This window comes from Puma concolor, chromosome E2 (assembly GCF_028749965.1).
Source record: "Puma concolor isolate L17-30 chromosome E2, mPumCon1.1.hap2, whole genome shotgun sequence".
Taxonomy (NCBI): Eukaryota; Metazoa; Chordata; class Mammalia; order Carnivora; family Felidae; genus Puma; species Puma concolor.
Genome location: NC_141681.1, coordinates 55543821 through 55566516, shown reverse-complemented (window position 1 = coordinate 55566516; position 22696 = coordinate 55543821). Strand labels below are relative to the sequence as shown.

At 48.0% G+C, this 22696-nt stretch overlaps 1 pseudogene; it reads right to left on the bottom strand.

Annotated features, from left to right (window-relative positions):
- Positions 1-9277: 9277 nt before the first annotated feature.
- Positions 9278-21292, bottom strand: LOC112850833 (arginine esterase-like; annotated as a pseudogene).
- Between the last annotated feature and the right edge of the window lie 1404 nt (positions 21293-22696).

The following is a 22696-nucleotide window of genomic DNA, read 5'->3' as shown; positions in this document are numbered from 1 at the left end:
CACACACACACACACACACACAGGTGCCAACACTGGGGCGGGATTTGATATAGATCCTACAGATCCAATGACCACGCTAATCCCCCTGTTGTTGGGATCTGGATCTGGAACTCTGGTGACCACAGGGCAGCAGATGTAGTGGATGAAGTGCTTGAGGAAAACAGAGTGATGTTGTCTTACAGGGAAAGGTACAGGGTGAGAACTGGCTCATGTTGGGAGAAATTCTCCAGTGGTATGTCACATGTCTTCAGAGCAAAGGAATAAATACATTTTATACTCTAGACTGTCTATCAAGTTTGTTTGTCCATCATGCAGCCTTTCAAGATAGTATCTCCCTCAGAGAAGGTTTGTTTACTGTCCATGATAACCAAGATAATATCTGTTTACGGCCAAGGACATTAAGCAAAGTATGTCCCTCCAAGCATGTTTGCATATGGCCCAGAATTATAAAGATAATATCTCCATCAGGGACAAATTTTGGGCAGGTTTGCCTGCAGACCCCTTATCCTTAAGATTAAGGATTCCTAAGCTCCAAAGGCATCTGGGTGGCTCAGTCAGTTAAGCTTCCAACTCTTGGTTTCAGCTCAGATCATGATCTCATGGTTTCATGAGTTTGAGCCCTGCGTCGGGCCGCACTGACAGTGCAGAACCTGCTTGGGATTCTCTGTCTCCCTCTCTCTCTGCCCCTCTCCCACTAGCGCTGTCTCTGGTCTATCTCAAAATTAAAAAAAAAAAAAAAAAAAAGGTTTCTAAGCTCCAGTCCTTCCTTGGCTGTGGCACAAACCACTGTGTGCACAGAATCCACCTATGCTCCTCTGATCACCCCCATGGGACTTGGGGGACAAGGCGAACTGAGGCGAATATAAAACTCATGCTACCTGTTGCGCCATGAAGAGTAAAATCCTGCCTCTGACCCAGGATCCGGCGTGTTCTGCCAGTACTCATGAAACTGGCCAGCTAATGTTTGTTTGCAAGTCAATAAAATCGTACACTCTTCAGAGTTCTTGACAAACAGCTAGGCACTGAGGCACCACCTGGTCACATGGAGCTGGGGTGGATAGGGAACCTGTTGCATGAAGCAACATGGTGGAGGACAGACCAGGACTGAGCTGAATTCTGGGGGAGGGTTGTAAGCTGTGAAGAAGCTGGACCCTTCTCCCAGATGGATCCCTCCAGACACAAATTCATTCCACCTGCTGCTTGAGAAAATTCCTTTCACATCTCATGTCCCTCCCCATCCTGCAAAGAGCTCTTCCTTCCAGGTTCTCTATCTGGGGCGAGTATACTGTTCCCTGAGGCATGAGGACAGACCCCAGGTGCTTCACAGCCTTGAAAACACAGGCCATATCACACTTGCTCCCTGGATCTTCTCCATGCCCGAGGCTGTAACTCAGACCACAGCTCTATTTGGACCCTCTCCACATTATCCTCCCTTTAGTCAGGGTTTCCCCATATGCAGCCTTTCTGACTTCAGGATGTTCTTCCTTCCCAATCATGCCTTCCTTTTAGTAACAATCTCCCAGATGGCTGATTTCATTTGGCATTGTAATTTGGCCACTCATGGGGGGATGGGCAGAGAGAGAGGGAGAGAGAATCTCAAGCAGGTTCCACACCACCACTGTAGAGCCTGATGAGGGGCTCCATCCCACGAACCGTGAGATCATGACCTGAGCCAAAATCAAGAGTTGGATGCTCAACTGACAAAGCCATCCAGGTGCCCTCACGTGGTAACATATTCTTTATCTAGGATTGCTACTCTGGTCCATTTAACGGGTGAACAGAAAAGCCATTAGCTGGCAGTGGACCTCAGAACAAATGAAGGCTCAGCAACATATCCAGTCAGCCATACAAGCTGCACTGTCATTCGGTCTGTGTGAACCAAGAGATCCAAAGGCTTCATCACTCAGTCACTGTTGAGGGTTAAATCTGCCAGCAACAAAAACCAACACATAAGGCACCATTTTTAGGGGTGACTACCCAGCCTCCTGTTGGCAGGTTGATGACATTAGACCACTCTCATCATAAAAGGGCAAGTGTTTTCTTCTTACTGGAAGAGTCATTTACTCTGGTTATGGAGTTGCCATCACTACATACAATGACTCTGCCAAAAGAGCCATCTATGAACTTACAGAAAGCCTTACCCACTGCCATGGTATCCCACACAACATTGCTTCTGATCAAGAATCTCATGGGCCCCTGGGTGGCTCAGTTGGTTGAGCATCCCACTCGATTTTGGCTCAGGTCATAGGGGCAGAGGAGCAGAGGGGGTTCTGGGGAAATGTGTGAGGGTTGTTGGGAAGCGTCTGGAATTCTAGAACTATCCCTGGTATTGTGGGTTAGTGGCATGTCCTGGGTGGGAAGACTATGTTGAGAGCAGAGCCAACCACAAGGATCAGGCAGTAGACAAGAAGGCAGCATCTGGAACAGCAAGTGGTCTAAGGGTTGGGTGATTTGAGGTCTCACATTGGGGGATAGGAAGCTGTGGGGTCTGGAGTATTAAGAGTTTCCAGAAACTCAGGATAAGGGGCCCAGAGTGTGAGAGGCTGAGAGAGGAAAGTTTTAGTGAGTCCCATGCTGGAGAAACTTATAAGGCCTGGAGTGAGCTTTGGAGGTTGTAGAAGATCACTGACTTAGGTGATAGTTCTGGTGGGCTGAAAAGAGCATCTTGGATGGGCTTAGGGTGTTTGGGAGGAGGGTTCCAGGACTGAGGTTGGAAACAGTCAGCTTGGCTGAGGGCTGAGAGAATTGGGTATTCCCAGGTCACGGCATGATAGGGAGAGTGAGGGTCAAGGCTGGGACTGTCTCCTATGAGCTGCTGGTATTCAAAGAGGGAGTAGGAGTCCCAAGGACAGGGCTGGGGTCAAGGTGGACTGCACTCAGGAGGAGAGAGGTGAGCGACAGTCATCTTGGGATGGAGTGAGGATGGCCTTTTGTTTCTGAAGACAATGGAAGTCATGGACTGAGGTAATGGAGGGACTTGGGATTCTCTTAAGGGTGGTCTCAGGGTTGGGGCGCCTGGGTGGCGCAGTCGGTTAAGCGTCCGACTTCAGCCAGGTCACGATCTCGCGGTCCATGAGTTCGAGCCCCACGTCAGGCTCTGGGCTGATGGCTCAGAGCCTGGAGCCTGTTTCCGATTCTGTGTCTCCCTCTCTCTCTGCCCCTCCCCCGTTCATGCTCTGTCTCTCTCTGTCCCAAAAAAAAATAAATAAACGTTGAAAAAAAAAAAAAAGGGTGGTCTCAGGGCAAGTATGGAAAAGGCGGCAAAGCACTTAAAGGCCTAGGGATCCTGGTTCACTTGGCTACCCAAATCAAGAGTATTCTCATGCAAAATCCAGCACCCCCTGCAACAGACTATGTAGGTCTCAGGAGCTAGATTTATGCACCTCAAGGTTGGTCTTTGGAGCGTCTCAGAGGCAAAATAGGAAAGTTCTCTAGGTTTCCACCATTTTGATGACCAAGGCTGTTCAGGAAAACCAAACCAACTCATGAGGTCCAACCTAAGATACATGTTAAAAACTTGATAGAAAATCTTCCTCCTTTCTTAGTTAAGCAACCAGAGAAACTGTCAAGATAATGAATAAAAAATAAGTGGACGCTGAGGGGTGCCCTCCTGGATCAGTCAGTAGAGCATGAGATTCTTTATCTCAGAGTAGTGGTGCAGGTGAGTTTTGAGGCCACATTGGGACAGTGCTACTTTTTAAAAAATATAATAAAATCTCTTTCTTAAAAAAATAAATTAGGGGCACGTGGGTGGCTCAGTCAGTTAAGTGTCGAGCTCTTGGTTTTGGCTCAGGTCACGATCTCACGATTCACAAGTTCGAGCCCCACATCTGGCTTCACACCGAAAGCACAGAGGGATTCTCTCTCCCTCTCTCTCTGCCCCTCCCCTGTGTGCTCTTTCTCTCTCTCTCTCTCAAAATAAATGAACTTTAAAAATCTTTTTTTTTTAAAAAGTGTGCGTTGAACATCTGAAACTAATACAACACTGTATGTTAAATATACTGGAATCAGGGGCGCCCGGGTGGCTCAGGCAGTTGGGCGTCCGACTTCGGCTCAGGTCATGATCTCACAGTCCGTGAGTTTGAGCCCTGCATCAAGCTCTGTGCTGACAGCTCAGAGCCTGGAGCCTGTTTCAGATTCTGTGCCTCCCTCTCTCTCTGCCCCTCCCCTGTCCATGCTCTGTCTCTCTCTGTCTCAAAAATGAATAAACGTTAAAAAAATTTTTTTTAAATACTGGAATCAACAGCAACAAAAAAAGTGGGCAGAGATAAACCCATTTTAAGACCATCAAGACTACAGAAGACGAAGATAGCCAGCCAAAGGCCTGATCCCTCACGTGTAGATCAGGGGTTCTCCCAAGTCACCCTGTGGAGAGAGGACCTTCTGGATCCAGCAGCCCATCCCCATCCTAACCCTCATCCACAACCCCAACCAAAATCTCACCTGACCCAATGCAACTCAATCCAGCCCAACCCCATACAACTCCAACTCAACTCATTTCAACCCAATCCAAGTTCTGGGCAATGGCCCTTCTACAGTGAAGCCTTGAAGTCTAAGATTCTTGGACAGCTGACATCCAGCCTCTCTCATACACCTTTCCACCATGGCTCCCTGTGATCCTGGGCTCCTTGTCAGACACCAGGATTCAGCCAGATGCCATGTGGGCCCCACCCACGAAGGGGAAACCATGGGCAGCACCATGGGCAGTGCAAGTGGTGGGTGAGGCGGCACAGGTGGGGCCAGTTGCAGCAACATGGTGTCATGGTGGCAACCTTGTGTCTCACAACTCTTGCTGGATGGTGCATGAAACAGCCCACAGTATCTCTTGGGTATTGTGTTTACACAGAGTGTGCTCACCACAAGCACCCATGTGGGGCTGTGTAGGCAGGGGCTATGCACAAGGAGAGTGCAGGGTACACAAAAAGACTGAATTGCTAGCAAGCTGGGCTCTCTCAACACTGTGGGGTGCTAGAGTTCCAGTTATCCACTGGTAACATCCTAGAGCCAGGGTCCAAGCCCTGTGTCTCAGGTTCCTTGGAGTCCCAAGGCACACACACACTGGGGTCCAGCCTCCTAACTCCAGTACATCCTTCCACATAGTATGGGAGTTGGGAAATGTCCCACATCCTTTTCCCCAACTCTGGAGTCCAGGTCTCTAGACTACTTCCCACAACATCCAGGAGCCAACCCCCAGACCTCTCCATCCCCGGATCCAGAATCCTGTTGTTCTGAGTTATTCAGTCATGCCTCATCAGGACCACAAGCCCTGCATTGTCACAGCCTTTGTCAGTGGACCCCATGTAGCCTATTGTGTGGGGAGAGGAGGGAAGCAACCGAGTTAAATGTCCACACACTGAGGGTCACTTGCCAGGGCTGGAAGTGGAGCTCACCCTCCTCACCTTCCAGGAACTTGTCACCTTACTGGGTTTCTGGGCAAGTAAGTGGAAAATCCCTGAGGACAGGAACCTTCCCCTCTACTGTTACCACTTCCCTGTGCCCTGCTCTACCTACATATTATTCATGTATGCTTTTCCTGCAACTTCTCCAGAAGCCCCTGGGTTTTTTTAAGCAATATTCTTTCTTTAGGTTTTACAACTGCTGCTTATTTTTCCAGAATTTACCCCCACCTCCTCTGACCTCATTTGCTATAGACTTGTGTGTGCATGCGTGTGTGTGTGTGTGTGTGTGTGTGTGTGTGTGTGTATGTGTCATGGCTTCAGTGTCCACAGATATATTCCTAAGATCACAGCCATACACACAGACATATACATTAGGCAGGATTTGCACATACAGGTCAAATGACCACATTCTGTCTGGGCAGCTTGGGGAAACATGGATGTGGTAAGTAAGACATATGGAAGAATGGACGAGGTTGTCCTGAAGTAATGATGGAGGGTGTGCTGTGAACAGTACTGGGGTAGAATTCTCCATGGACCCTCATGCTTCTGCATGTCTTGTGAGCAATGGAATTAACATATTTTGCTTGGATAGGATGTTGGTGTAGCAAGCAGTCTTAAATGGTTATTTCCCTCAGAGCAGTTTGTTTACTCTCCAGGACAATAAAAACTTCTCTCCAGAAAAATCTGTTTATTGTCCTAGCTAATAAATATAATGCCCCACCCTCACAGAGATTTATTTGCTGTCCAAACAATAAATATGTCTCCAGGGCATATCTGTTTATAGCCCAGATTAATAAAGATAATATCTCTCTCCTGAGCAAAGATTGAGAAGATTTCCTTCCAGCCTGCTGATAAGATTGTGGAGTTCTAAACTCGGTTTCTTCAGTTGCGGTACAAAATACTATGTCTGCAGCATAAACCTAGAGATGGTTGACTCCCTCAACTCGATAAAGAACAAAAATCTCACGGATCACACTGGTTAATAGTGAGAGACTAGATGCTTTCCCCCTATGAGTGGAAACAAGGAAAGGGTGTCTTTTTCAACTACTCTTATTCAGCATTATATTGGAAGTCTTAGCTAATGCAATGAGACCAAAAAATGAAAACAAAAACAAAAAAACAAAAACAAAAACCCCACTAAACTAAACTAAAGGTATGCAAATTAGAAAAGAAAAAAATAAGATGATCTTTGCTCCTAGATGACATAACTGTCTTTGTAAAGTCACAAAAAAAAAGGTTTTTTTACAAAAACTCCTGGAATTGATAAGCAATGATAATAAGGCTGTGTTAACCCTAAAAATAAAACTGTCAGTCGTGTTACCAGCAAGATGGGTTTATTCAAGAGCAGCAGAGAACAATTCAAGATAAGAGAGCTATGGCACAACCATATGCAAACCCAGAGAACGAAAGGGAAACAGTCTTTTATAGAGGAAATGAAAGAGTGGGAGGGTCTGTTATAAACAAAAAGCCCATTGGAGTGACTGGGAGTTTGGAGTGTAGTGGCTTTTCATTGGCTGAGTTGTGACAGTCTCTCACTGGTGGGACTGTTGCCTGGAAAGGAGAAAATATTTCTTTCTCCTACTGTGTTATTAAAGTATAGGCTTATTCCTACTTAAAGTGCAAGGAATATCTCTTTTTGTTGGGATCTGCAACTGACAAATGGTAGAGCGTAAGAGCTCCACTTTCTGGACCCAGACACTATTGTAAATATCCTTTTATTAATTTTTGCAGTGGCAAGATGCAAGGATAATATATAGGAGTTAATTGTCTTTTTATATACCAGCAATGAACACTTGGAATTTGGGATTAAAAACACAATCCCATTTACATTAGCACTCACAAAAATGGGGATCTTAGGAACAAATCTAACAAAATGTGTGTAAGGTCCATATAAGGCAACTACCCCACTCTGATGAAAGAAACCAAAGAAGGTCTAAATAACTGGAGAGATATTCCATGTTCACAGATAGAGACAGTCACTATTTTAAGATGTCAGTTTTTCCCAACTTGATTTCCAGAGTCAGTGAAATCCCAATCAACATCCCAGAAGGTTACTTTATGGATAATGACAAACTGATTTTAAACTTTATATGGAAAGGGGTGGTTCAGTCAGTTAAGCGGCCGACTTCAGCTCAGATCGTGATCTCATGGTTTGTGAGTTCAAGCCCTGCGTCGGGCTCTGTGCTGACAGCTCAGAGCCTGGAGCCTGCTTCGGATTCTGTGTCTCCCTGTCTCTCTGCCCCGACCCCACTCACGCTCTGTCTCTCTCTCAAAAATAAATAAACGTTAAAAAAAATGTTAAACTTTATATGGAAAGGCAAAACACCCAGGATAGCCAGGTTTAGAGTTTTGAGGCCAGCCAGGCGCCCCTCTTTCCGCCATTTTAAATTCTATAAGCCCTATCTCCCACATTTTGCCACATTTTCCCTTTTGCTATTTTTTTTTCTCTTTCTGAGACCTTAATGTCAGCATCTGTACCTCCAGCCTCCATTTCTTTTAGCATTTCTTTAAAATTTTTCTTTCTCTTTCCTTCCAGTCTGATAAGTCATTATTGTGTTCTTCAGCTGTATTCCACTCTGCTACTCATCTGTAATTGTTTTTACTTTTTACAACTACTACATTAATTTAGCAGGCCTGTGGTGCTCAAACCACGCATAGTCCAAAGAAAGGACTGGCCCTTGAGTGGCTTCTGGGAGGTAATATCTGATGTCTTGGAATATCCTGCCTGGGAAGAGTGCCTTAGCATACCTGGCGTCTTGAGTCATGCCAGAGAGTTTGTGCTAACAATGTGATTTGTGGTGAACATAAATGTTTTTGTACACCTGGGGCCTGGGCCACGCTGTATCAGTTGGACCTCTGGAAAGACTGGTGACTGAGTAGTTAAGGTCAGTTGTGCAAGCACTCCAATTCTACTGACCTCCACTCTAAACTCTGGACACCAAGGCTTGGGTGAGAAATACTTTGTACTTGTCCCACATTGTTTCTGGGGAGAATCAAGTGCTGCTCATATGACTCCACTGGGAGAGAAAACTGCAGGTCAGTCCCTGGTTTCTCCACACTTCAATCAATATACCTGCTTCCTTGGCTGATTTTAATGTGTGTCCTGTCACTGTAATAAACCATATAAACCACAGTATAACAGCCTTTCTGAGTTCTTGAATCCTCTAGCAAATCATTAAATCTGAGGGTGTTTTGGGGGACCCCCAACATACTCCCCATGGTAAGGCAGCTTCCAGGGACTCCAGCCTCTTCCCCTAGTCTGTCCCCTCACAACATAATGCTGCCCCTACTGGGTGCCCAGGTGGCTCAGTTGGTTGAGCATCCAACTTTGGCTCAGGTCATGATCTCACAGTTTGTGAGTTTGAACCCCATATGGGGCTGTCTGCTGTCAGCATGGAGCCTACTTTCGATCCTCTGTCCCCCCCCCCACCCTCCGCATCTCCCCTGCTTGCTCTCTCTCTCTTTCTCTCTCTCAAAAATAAACATTTAAAAAACATAAACAAGAAACAATGCTGACCCTACCTCTCCTCTAGTCACGATTTCTCTAGGGTTTCCCAGGGCCTCCAGGACAAAATGGGTTGTTTGCTCTAAGCTCATCCTTGACGTGTATCTGGTGCGCTGTGCTTCCACATTCTGTTTCTTGCTCCATGGACAGCATCTACCACGTGTCACTGTCTCTCTCTCAAGGCAGACACACAGCCCTCTTCCATCTCAGCGTCACCACGGAGAACACAGACATCCATCTCCTTGTGTGTGTCCTTGCAGAACCTATGGGAGATGTCTTCGGACATTGCCAACATTTCTGGGCAGGTGGGTGCAAAACTGCCCCCATTTGACAATCCCTGGACTACACCTGTCTCTGTCCCTTCCTTCCCCTCCTAGTCCTTGACTTCACACCTCAGGACACAAGTCAGGGGGACTGGGAAAGTTCTAGCTTCTGCCAGGTGGATCCTGAACTTCCAGGTGCCCTGTGTCCAGAAAAGACCAGACGATGCCAGAAATTGATGTATACTCAATTTTATTAGGGGCAGAGGGTTGGAAAAGAACATTCGGGTGTTGGCCCTCGTAGCATCCTTGATATACTTCAGATGAGGCATCAGCTTGCTGTACAAGGTGGGCTTTTTACATCTGGCACATGGCTTACTGCCCCATGATGTGATACCTTGAAACATGCCATTACATACCAGGGGACCCCCTGAATCACCCTGAAAGTAAAAGAGGGAAAGACAGAGAGTGACAGAGGTCAGCCTAATTTCTGCCTGGGGAACCCAAGCTTTCAAACCTGGGTTTGCATATTACACACAGCGACTCCCAGCAATGGGGAAAGAAACAATTGCCTGAGTCCTTTCTCAGAAGGCAGGTGGGAATTCCAACACAGAGGACAATGACTCGAGTCCTGGCTACTAGAGGTGGGACTTCAGAGTCCAGAAGGACAGTCCCAACAGATGGGTCAGCAGGAAGGAAGAGTCGGACCATACTACAGGACCCCTACCAGCAGGGGTCATCTCAGATGTCACCTCGTCACCTCTTCAGGAAGCTTTCTCTGACCAGACACCCCCCCCCCCCGAGGAGTCATGGTAGGGAGGTGATCAAGAGAGGAATAAGGTCAACATGGCATATTGCATAAGTCACAAAGAAGGGGATGGATTAGCTTTCAGGTTCCAGCCCTGAACCGTGGTCACCTCCCTTCTTTCACCTCAAAACCTTGAAGTGAAAGGCTGGCTCACCAGGCAGGTGTTCTTTTTTACCTTCCAAGAACCCAACACACAGCATGAAATCTGTCACCTTCTGAAGGTAAAGTTTGTCACATACATCATTGGATAGGAGTTTGAGGTCCACACACTGGAGATTCCTTGAGTGTATAACTACATGCCAGAGAGAAAAAGGGCTGTGGCCAGAGTCCAGGTGTCCCTAGTCCCTTCCTCCCTACACTCAAGGGTCTGGGCTCCAGGCTGCATGGTCTGGCCCTGGAGTACACTTACCTGGTTTGATGCTGCCCCAGCCATAGGCGTAGCAGGTGCCCCCCACTTAGGGTTCCTGGGTGGGCAGGTCCAGGACCCTCACAGCTTCTGTTATCTGGGCGGGCTCTGCCAGGCGGAGCAGCATGAGGTCGTGACTTCGACCATCCCCTAGACTGAGGATGTGGTTCACATGGCTCAAGTTGCAGAGTGCAAGTAGGGAGCTGTTACGGACCCGGACAAGCTGGCCTGTGTCTTACCTTTTGAACAGATTGTGGCGACCCAGCCAGAGCTGGTAATGACTGGGGAGAGAGGGGGCCCAGGGGATGAGGAGAGAGGAGGGGAAAAGGGAGATGGGGCCAGGGAGCATGGGGAAGGGTCCCAGAGAGAGAAAGAAACAAGGAGTAAACATGGAGAGAGGCCGTGTGCAAGAAAGATTTAGAGTCATGGAGAAACAGAGACCTTGAGAAAACAGAAGGTTGTAACAGCATGAAGGGCAGATCCAGAGACAAAGAGAAGCAGTGAAAAAGAGAGAGCTTGAAACAGAAGCGGGAATGAGGCAGAGGGAAGAACAGTGAGCCAGAAGGAGCACAAAGGAGACAGGAGAGGAAAAGAAAAGGCAGCAACCCTGAGAAAGGGTCCCAGGGAAGAAGCAGGAGTGAAGGAACAGGCAGGGAAGGAGAAGGAGCAGCAGGCGAAGTGACAGAAAGACAAAGAAGCAAAGGAAGATAGTGAGGAATACAGGCGGTGGGGGTGGGGAGGCAGCAAGAGAGAGAACAGGGAGGGAGGACAGGAGGGGCGGGGGAGGGGCCTGGGACCTGCTCAGGTGCAGCTGGGGCTATGGGGTGGGGCCCCCAGAAGAAGGTGGCCTGGTCCCAAGCCCAAAGTCAGCATCCCCCTCCCTCCCTCTCCCCTCCTCCCCCTCCTCCTACATCTCCTTTTTCTCCCCCTCCTTTTCCTTTTCATCCCCCTCTTCCTATACTTCCTCCTCCTCTTCCTTTTCCTCCTCCTCCTTCACCTCTTCCTCCTCCTCCCCCACCTCCTCCTTCCTCCAGGGCTCACACTACGCTCCGGCTGAAACCAGCCCTTCCCTGTGTCCCCCTAGAGTGGATCACTGTCCTGGAGGGAGAGACTGAGCACGTGAGAAGACCCCCTCACACAGAGACATGTCATGACAATCACTTCCTTTTCTCCAGGGTCTCCCTCAGTCCCATCCTGGGGGCTGCTCGGCAGTGATGGAGAGGGAGTGAGGCAGAGACCCAGAGACAGAGGTGGAGGGTGAGACATACAGTGACAGGGATATGGCAGAGGGACCCAGAGATGGACAGAGACATGGAGAGACACACAGTCCTCTGCTGGGGAACATGACAACGAGGAGAAGCTAGGAGAGATATAAGAGAGACTGGTAACCTAGTCTGGGGTGGACTGGAGTGGCACAGGCTGGGGTGCTGGATGGGAGGGAAAGGGCTTATTGGGGACGTGAGAGCAGCATGAAAGTCACAGCGCACTCCCCTTTCTGCATCCCCCACCCCTCTGTCTCACCAATCTTAACTAGGGACAGGGCAAGGCACAGAACCAGGAACCACATGGTGACAGAAGTGTCCAGAGGCAGGCAGGTGGTGAGCTTGCAGCTGAGGAGGCTTTTAAAGCCTTCATCCACTGAAGGCTCCACTTCTGCCCCCCTGGTACCCAGATGCTGGCCAAGACCATGCCTTTGCTGCCGGAGGCTGAACAACCTCCTCCCAATCCCAGAGCTGTGGAAGTTGTTCTGTCACTAGTAGATCACCCTGGATGCATTCATGCATTCCCAGGGAATGAGGGCAGACGGGGGAGAGCTCCTATAGCTCATGAACCTTGATATAGGGGACAGAGCCCGAGAGGAGAGGCCCAGCATAAACAGGAAAAGAGGGTAGGATAATCGCTGATTCTCAATACAAAGCTTCAAATGCCTAAACTCCAAGTAAGTCCTTCGCACCCCAAGACCTAGTGTGTTGTGTTCTGAAATGCCAGCACCACTGGGCTAGGAGACTCCCAAATCCCTGCACAACTATGAGCCAAACTGTCAGCACTTTAACTTCTCAAGTTCCTGATACCAAAGCTCTGGCATTCAGAACTCCCTGATTCTGGCACTCTTACACCCAGAATCTAGTTCCCCAAATCTCTTGTTCCTCCCATAATAAAATCCTGTTGTAGTCCCAGAGATCCACATGCCTAGCACCTCCTAACCCATGACAGTCCAGGAGTCCACCGAAACTATTTCATTTAGTTCTTTAGCATTTCAAAATCCAATGTCCTTCAAATAATGTGAGATTACAGTGACCCCCCCCCCCCATCCTCATTCTCCAGATGTATGCACTCAACGCTCCAGGAATGATTCCTGTTGATGTGCCCTTTCCAAATCAAGAACATCCTCACACAAAATCCAATTCCCCCTCCCCAATGAAGCTATTTAGATCTCACGAACCAGACTCAGACAATTCAAGATTAAGTGGCATTGGAAATTATTTTTTGAGTTTCAGAAGTGAATCAGGAATGAGACCCTTGCAGCATCCACTATTAACCCTATAAGATTCCATTTATTTCCAAGAAGTAGGTTATTTCAAATATTCAGTAACCACAGCAGTTAACATAAGTCCACCTCTAAATGTGTCTCAAGAATTTGATAAAAATGAGCCACCTGGGTGGCTCAGTTGGTTAAGTGTCAGACTCTTAATTTAAGCTCAGGTCATGATCACATGATTCATGAGATCAAGCCCCCTTTGGGCTCTCCTCTGACAAGATGAAGCCTGCTTGGGATTCTCAACCTCTCTCTCTCTCTCTCTCTCTCAAATAAATAAGCATTAAAAAAAAGAATTTTATGGGGCGCCTGGGTGGCTCAGTTGGTTGAGCACCCAACTTCAGCTCAGGTCATGATCTCACGGTTCGTGGGTTCGAGCCCCGCGTCAGGCTCTGTGCTGACAGTTCGGAGCCTGGAGCCTGCTTCAGATTCTGTGTCTTCCTTGCTCTCTCTGCCCCTCCCCTGCTCACACTCTGTCAATCTATCTCAAAAATAAATAAATAAATAAACATTAAAAAACTTTTTTTTATATAAATAAATAAATAAATAAATAAATAAATAAATAAAAAGAATTTTATAAAATCTTCCCCCTTTCCTAGGTGAGAAACTAGAGAAACTCCAGTATAATGAGCTCAAATAATTGAACCTAAATAAACACAATTTAAGACCATGAGGTCTAAGTTAAGATGTATACTAAGCCAGTGGACTGACCTCTCCCACACAGAGATTCCCTGAGACTCTCCTGTGAAGAGAATCAGGATTCCCTGAGACTCTCCTGTGAAGGGAAGTTTGCCTCAGCTTGCATGAGAACCCACTGGATCCAAAGACCTCTAAACCATCCTAATCCCTGTTCACAACCCCAGTCAAAGCCTGACCTAACCAAAACCCAAACAAACTTAGCCTGACCCAGTTCAACCTAACTCAACACAACCCTCAGCCTAACTCAACTCAACTCAACTCAACTCAACCGAACTTAAACTAACCCAACTCAGCCCAATCCAATTTAACACCATCTGATCCAGTCACAGCCTACCCAACCCCAGCCCAAACCTAACACTATCCAATCCAACTGCACCTGACATCTCCAACCCAACTAAACCTAACCCAAGCCAACCCCCACATCTGCACTCATTTAAAACCAAACCCAACCCTTATCCATTGTCACAGTCAACACAACCCCATACCTAGCTCCATGCTTTTCATATCCCAAACCAAACCTATCTACATTCCCAATTCAGTGTGCACGTATTTTCCATCTATCCGCAAACCAAACCCACTTCCGATCGCAGTCCAACTCATGCTATTCCTAAACTACCCCGACTCCGTCAATCCCAAACCCAACCCAAGCACAATCTTATCCCCATGTCTAACTCAACTCCAGCCCCACACTCTGTTCTAAGTGATTGTCATATTCTATCTCCAAACCTACACCTAGCATTTTCTCTGCCCAATGCAGGCAAACCCAATTGCATTCCAACTCTTAAAACCTCCCATATTCCTCTTCCCCTCCCCACCATGATCCACTCTGCTCTGACTTCACAAGAATCCGTGCCTCCACCTTCCACACATGCACACACTGTGGTGTCCATCAGGTTCCCTGGATAGGCACAAGATGTGGCTGAGATAATGCTGATGTTGGCACAATGTAGCATATTTGGGAGACTCACCGGGGAGGACATAGACTTGGAGCAAACTCATAAGATCAGGCCCTTGCCCACTCTGTCCAGAAGTCCTTGAGACATCCTGAAAGGCCCAAATCTAAAGCACGTGGCAACCCTCAGCTCCCTAAGGTCCCATGCACACAAAGGGGTGGATGTGAGTAGTGCACAGTGCTGGGCACATGACTGGAGAAGTGCACAGGCTAGTGGTAGCAGCATGACATTTTGGCGGTGGCTACGCCCTCCCTTGTAATGGATTTGCTGGAGGATGTGGGATACCGACCACAGTTGTGCTGGGACACCTCGCACACACAGATTGTACTCACCCAAGTGGACCCTCATGGGTCTGCTCATGCAGGGGGGTGGGTGTTTGCAAGTGGGATGAGAAGTAGATGGGAAGATCAAAGAATGGGCAACTCTTATTCCCTTGACCCTTTGGGAATCTGGATATCCCATTACCTTTCCTCCTGACCCTGGAGCCAATTGTTCCAGCCTCCTGGGACCAACAAGTCTTAAGCCACACACACCTGGAGCTCAACTGCCAAGTTCCAGCCTTTCCTTCCTCAGGATACAGGATTCTGAGACCCCCTAGGCCATTCCCACATGAGAACCTCAGGGGATGGGCCCTTCCCAGTCTCCTCACTCATCCCTCGGGGACCCAAGATTAGGGAACCCACACTCCCCTTCACCCAGGACCTTGACCTCCAGCCTCATCCTCCATCAGAACCCAGGAATCTGGGGGTGCCTGGATAGCTCAGTTGGTTGAGCGTCCGACTTTGGTTGCGGTCATGATCTCACAACAGTTCATGGGTTTGAGCCCCGCGTCGGGCTGACAGCTCAGAGCCTGGAGCCTGCTTCCGATTCTGTGTCTCCCTCTCTCTCTGCTCTTCCCACTCACACTCTATCGCTCTCTCAAAAATAAATAAATATAAAAATTAAAAAAAAAAAAAGGGGGGTGCCTGGGTAGCTCAGTTGGTTGAGCATCCGACTTCGGCTCAGGTCATGATCTCACAGTCTGTGAGTTCGAGCCCCGCGTCTGGCTCTGTGCTGACAGCTCGGAGCTTGGAGCCTGCTTCGGATTCTATGTCTCCCTCTCTCTCTGCCCCTCCCCTGCTCATGTTCTGTCTCTCTCTGTCTCAAAAAAAAAAATACACACACATTAAAACAAAACAAAACAAAAAGAACCCAGGAGTCTGGGTTCCTTCCCCACTCAAACCCAAGATTTTTGATCTCTAACCACACCACCTCAGGATCCTGAGCCTTGCCCTCATCCCCAATTTGACAGTGTGCTGCAAAAAGCACAGTGTGGGGAAAGCATCTCAGTTCAAGTGTCTGTGTTTGCATGTGGCCAGACCAATCTCTGACATGTTCAGGAACTAGATGGGAGATGAGAGAACCAGGTTAGGCAGGGGGAACCAGCGAGTGGTAGATAGTGTTTACCAATGGAATGATGTGGCTGTCCTGAGGCTGACCAGTGTTGACAGACAATTCTCTGTGGGCCTTTCAGGGCCTTTCAGGTGTTTGCACATCTTCTTGGCAAAGGTATTCACACTTTTTTTTTTTTCTGGACTGTCTTTTCAAGGATGTTTGGATAGAGGCAGGCTTGTGAGATAGTATCTCCTTGAGAGCAGGTTGTCTTATTGTCCTAGATAATGAAGATAAGGTCTCCCTTACAACAGATTTGTTTGCTGTCAGAATAGCAAATATGTTCCTCCAGAGCAAGTCTGTTTGTGGTCCAGGGTGATAAAAAGAATGTCTCTCTCCAGGGCAAAGGTCAGGCAGGTTTGCTGGCAATCCCTTATATTAGGTTTAAAAAAAAAAAAAAAAAAAAAAAAGCTCACATTCTGGAAATGGGTAAGCATATTATTTATTAACTATTCAGTTAAACATAAATCAGAAAAGGAATTTTGAAATTCCTAGAAACGAATGACAATAAAATAGGTAAAAATTTGTGGGAAACAGTGGAAGTAACAATTAGAAGGAAGTCTTAAAAGAAATGAGCTGAGGGGCGCCTGGGTGGCTCAGTCGGTTAAGCGTCCGACTTCGGCTCAGGTCATGATCTCACAGTCCGTGAGTTCGAGCCCCACGTCGGGCTCTGTGCTGACAGCTCAGAGCCTGGAGCCTGCTTCAGATTCTGTGTCTCCCTCTCTCTCTGCCCCTCCCCGCATTCATGCTCTGTCTCTCTCTGTCTCAAAAATAAATAAACATTAAAAAAAATTAAAAAAAAAAAAGAAATGAGCTGAGTGTTCATAAGACAGCATAGAAAAAAACCCAAAGAACCAATAGGTTAGCAAATAATCGAAAGAGGGGTGGAAATCAAGGAGGATACGGAGAACAACAGCAAAAATGTTGAGATAATTCTCTCAACCAAATATTAGCTCTCTTAAAAAGATTAATGAAAGGCAAATAATAAAGACAAAGACACAAAAACATTAATTTTAAAAGGCAGAAACAGGGCGCCTGCGTGGCTAGTCGGTTAAGCATCAGACTCCTGATTTCAGCTCATGATTGCAGCTCAGGTCATGATCTCACGGTTCGCAAGTTCAAGCTCTACTTGATCAGAATGTATCATTTTGTTTTTTATTTATTTTTTTAAGCTTATTCATTCATTTTGAGAGAGAGAGAAAGAGACAGAACTAGCAGGGGAGGGACAGAGAGAAGGGGGTCAGAGGATCCTAAGCAGGCTCTGTGCTGGGAGCAGAGAGCTCGATGTGGGGCTTGAACCCACAAACCTCGAGATCATGACCTGAGCAGAAGTTGGGCACTTAACCAACTGAGCCACCCACGCGCCCCAGGATGTATCATTTTAAGACACACGGTTGGATTTGGTTAGCTTATATTTAATTTTTTTTCTCATCTATATGCAAATTGAAACCAGTCTATAGTTGTCATATTCTATCATTATCCAGACTTCAAAAAATAAATCGAACTTCAAAAATAAATTGCAGCTTCCTGCCTTTCTCCTTCTTTCTAGAAGAATTTGTATAAGCAAGAATTATCTGTTGCTTGAGAGTTTCGTCACAACATTTTTCAGATTCTTATTTAAGTATCTTTAATGATTGTAATCCATTCAAATTTTGTGTTTCATGTAGCGACCTTATGTATGTTTTCCCATTTATTGGATACATTTGTTTTACTATTTTTACGATTAAAAAGAATTCTATTATAGTTGTTTGCTCTTTTATTTCTGTATTTTTTTTAATTTTATTTTAATGTTTGTTTATTTTGAGAGAGGGAACATGTGCACATGAGAAGGAAGGGCAGAGGGAGAGGGAGAGAAGAATCCAAGCATGACTTTTTAGTCTTCCACGTCCCAAGCTCAGAATTCCAGACTTTAGATTCCAGACCCCATGATTACAGACTCAGATCTCTGACTCCAGGCCTCACAATTCTGCCTTGGGATTGCAGACACCAGGCTTCTGATCACAGGCTCTAGAAAGCAGAACCCAGAATAGATACACTCAGCTAGAGATAACAGAATTCAGACCAGACCACAGACTCCAGATTCCAGACCCTTTGAGGCCAGATTCCAGAACTCCAGGCACACAGCAAGCCTCAAAGCACAGACCCAGCATGTCAGATCTGTGTTCCAGAATCCAGCCCCACAGCACTGAAGCCAAGCCTCACAGCTTAACTCCAAATCCCAGATTCTGGACTCCAGAATCCAAGCTTTGGGTCTAGAACTCTCACACTCTAGGCTTCAGGTGAGGTTTGCAAACATGTTCATCTTAGAACACCTTAACACACTTAAAATTTTTGTTTATGTGGATTGTATGTACCAATATTTATCATATTAGGAATTAAAATGGAGACATCTTTAAAATATTTATTCATTTAGAAAAATTTTTCAATGTTTATTTATTTTTGAGAGACAGAGCATGAGTGGGGGAGGGGCAGAGAGAGAGGGAGACACAGAATCCGAAGCAGGCTCCGGGCTCTGAGCTGTCAGCACAGAGCCCGACGCAGGGCTCGAACTCACGGACCGTGAGATCATGACCTGAGCCGAACCAGGTCAGACGCTTAACCGACTGAGCCACCCAAATGCCCTTCACTGATTCATTTTAAAACAATAACAGGGGCGCCTGCGTGGCTCAGTCGGTTAAGCGTCTGACTTCCGCTCAGGTCATGATCTCACGGTCGGTGAGTTCGAGCCCCGCGTCAGGCTCTGTGCTGACAGCTCAGAGCCCGGAGCCTGCTTCGATTCTGTGTCTCCCTCTCTCTCTGCCCCTCCCTGCATTCATGCTCTGTCTCTCTCTGTCTCAAAAATAAATAAACATTAAAAATTTTTTTAATAAAAATTAAAAAATAACACAATAACAAATATATGTCAATATAAATAATGTATCTTAATGGAAAATAACTCTATTTTCTGAGACAAAAAAACTATTGAGAAGATAACAATGTTTTTACATTTTTGCAAGTTTCTTTAAAATGTGGCAACAGAAGACAGCTGGGTTGATTCTATCTGCTTCTGCATTTAATTTGCTGTGCTATTACTTGTCATGTAGGCTCCAGAAAATTTCACTATACACTCATGAAAGTCAGAGCAAGAAAGGTAAATAGTGCATTAGGATTAACAGGAAACTACTTTTTGACCTCACAAGACCCCCTATAACAGTCTCAGGAACCCCTTCAAGTTTCCACTAACTACACTTTGAGAACCACTACTCTGGAATACAGATTTCAGGCCCAAGACTCATACCTTAGCCTCTGGAGAACACAGTCCATTTCCACAGCCCTATTTTCTTTTCTTTTTTAAAGTTTTATCTATTTAAGTAATCTCTACGCCTACTGTGAGGCTCGAACTCAGGACCCCGCGATCAAGAGTCGCATGCTCTTCTGACTGAGCCAGCCAGAGCCAGGCACCCCCTTTGTCCTATTTTCTGAGTTCAGATTCCAATAGCAAATTCCAGAATCCACTTCCCACACTCAGACCCCAGGCCCAGATCCTGGACTCCAGACTTGATGTTACAAACTCCAGAATCCAGGTTACAAACCCAAGATTGTTGGTCCCAAGTTTCTGGCTCCAGACTTCAGTGGCAAGCGCCCAGCTGCTGTTTCTGGATGTTGGTCACTCTGACCCATCCACCGTGATTCCCAACTTCTTCCTTCGGAACTCTGCCTCTCTCAATACTGCCTTTTGACTTCCAGGTGTGCAAAACAGCAGGATGTCGGGGCCTGGCCCCTCATCACCACCAAGTCCTTGGGCTCTTTGTCAGCCTCTCCTGTTGGTGCCAGGGCACGAGGGAGGGGGTGGGTAAGGCAGGTCTGTTAATATGCAAAGGGGTGGAGACATGGGTGGAAAATCAAACAGAGAGATGGACAAAGGAAGAGTCAGAAAGGAAGTGGAACCAGAAAGACAGAGAGAGAGATCTAACTGAAACAGAGCTGGGCAGAGGGAGGAAGACCGAGGAAAGAAAGGAACAGACATAGAAAGGCAGAGGGGCAACTGGGTGACTCAGCCAGTTAAGCATCCGACTTTGGCCAAGGGCATGATCTCACTGCTCATGAGTTCAAGCCCCGCTTTGGGTGAGCTCAAGCCCCACTCCAGGCTCCGAACTCTCTTTCTCCCTCTCTGTCTCTCTGCACCTCATGGGATTCTCTCTCTCTGTCTCTGTCTCTCTCTGCCTCTCTCTCACTTATGCTCTCTCTCAAAAAATAAATAAAATAAAGTTATTAAAAGAAAAAAAAAAAGAGACAGAGAGGAACCCAGAGAAAGGAGGAGGGAGGAGGAGGGAGGGGAGGAAGGGATGGAGGCAGAGAGGAGGGAGGGAGGGACGGAGTCTGAAATGGCCAGAGAGCACCCCCTCCGACTCCCTGCGGGACAGGTGGACAAGATTTTGTAGGTCTTCAGCTTCTAAGGAATACAAAAATACAAGATTACCAGTGTAAACTTATATATGAACTTGATTATTCTAATGAGAAAAGAAATAAAAAATATAAATAGCAAATCTATGGGATAAAAAGAGTAACAGCAAGTGACATGTTTCAAATCATCTCGAGGCGCCTGAGTGGCTCAGCCGGTTAGACGTCCGACTTCCGCTCAGGTCATGATCTGGAGGTTCATGGGTTCGAGCCCCGCATCCGGGTATGTGCTGACAGCTCGGAGCTGGATTCTGTGTCTCCCTCTCTCTCTCTGCCCCTCCCCCGCTCGTGCTCTCAAAAATAAATAAACGTTAAAATTTTTAAATACAAAACAATAAATTAAAAAATCATTTAAAAAATTTTTAAACTATTCCTAGTAAAAGAAAATAGTGTATCAGGAAGCTATTATGAACCCAGGCACGAACTGTGCGCTTCCCTCATTTGCCCACAGGGGCGCTGCCTGCGGCCCACTGCCGTTACGGTATAAAAGGCTCCCGCGTCCCAAGGCGGTAGGGCTAGGACGCCAAAACGCTCGGACCGGGGACCTGAGGGAATGGGGGGCTGGAGGGTTTGCCCTCTTGGATCTCGTGGGAAGTGACGGACGGGGTTCTGGATTCCTGGTCGGAGAGGGGAAGAAAACGGCGGGTCTGACTGCCGCTCGAGCCATCGTGAGCGGTTTGGGACTTTTAGGTAGCTGAGAGGCAGAGTCAGGGATGGCGCCCCGGGGTCTGGGGAGAGGTAATGGGATCTCCAGATTCCCGAAGGGTCAGAGGGCCCCAGGTCGCCCCCTGGTTGATCGTTCTGTCCTCTCTCCTCACTCGGTGTGCGGGTAACCACGCGGGCGCACGCCTCCATGCCGGTGCCCCTGGACAAGCATCATCAGCGCAAAGGCAATACTGAAAGCACCAGTGGGGGGCTCCAGGCGTCGGCCACAACCGCGCTGAGGTGCGCGCACGGCGTCCCTCGCAGCCACTAGCCTGACCGCGCTGCTCCTTCTTTGGTGCCCTCCGGCGTGCTGCTCACGCCTGCCCCCTTGTGGACGCCCGCCGCGTGGCAGCTGGCTGAGCCCTGGTGTCTGACGAAGAGCCCGGGGCCACAGGGAACCCTGAGTTGGAAGACGTGGAGAAGAGCCAGATGCCCACAGTGTATGAAGCCTAGACTCCTCGGCTTCTGGGCGGAGGGACCCGAACTTAATGGGTCCACTGCAAGTCCACCGGCCTCCCCAGCGACTCTCTTCCGTGGTGCATTGTGCCAACCCGTATCACGGGCTGGGGGCATCATCGACCCAAATGATACATGCCAGGGCGACCTCGCCGACTGCATCCAGGACACCTGAGTCTGAAGGAGGAGGAGGCTGGAAACTGACGCCTCTCGGTCCTCGGGAGGAGGGGCTGAGGAGCCAGATGATGTCGCCCGCACCCCTGTCCCTCCATTGCCCGTAGCCAGAAAGCCAAATGATCTCCACTGTGTGGACCTTAAACCTGTCTAACGACTTGTGTGCCAGATACCTCGCCCAGAGGGTGACAGACTTCATGCCGTGTGGCGGGGAGTAAGAGGATAGTAAGGACACCTGCCTGGAAAAATGGTTAAAATAAAAGGAGTCAAGATGGCGGAGAAGTCGGGGGGCGCGAATTTCCCTCCTCCCTCAAACTCGGCAGTATTGAGGTCAGAGCACTTGGAATTCCAGGAATCCGGGCTACAGAGTGACAGAAACGTCTCCAGGGGTCCACGGAGACAGCTTGGCGGGACAGAGGATTTCTTCAATGAACAAATCAAAGCACACCTAGTGGAAGGTCCAAACCACCACTCTGAGTAGTGACATAAAGCAACCAGAGACACAACAACAGAGAGCACACAACACTGCAAAGACACCTGCCTGCTGGCCACCTGGGCTGGGGGAGGGGACCAGATTCAGAGCTGGGGTGGAGGGTTCACCAGGCCCAGCTGTAGCCCCGCCCCCCAGGGCCTCCGCGCCTGCCCTACCCTATCCCACGCCCCATCCGGCACTACCCGCACCTCCGTCCACACCACAGTCCACCCCCTTCTCCGTGCAGCACGTATCAGCTCAGCATCCATCACGTGCCCAACACCAACCTAGCCCCTGAGAAGCCCGCAGTGACCAGACAGAGAGCAGCGCCCCTCCTGGGGCCCCACTGTGCCAGGGGGCACAGGCAGAAACAGTGAACCTGACCCAGAAGGGATAGTGCATGTCAGGAGGTGACCCAGTGGAGCTGGGGGAGACAGCAGGTGTGAGGGGGA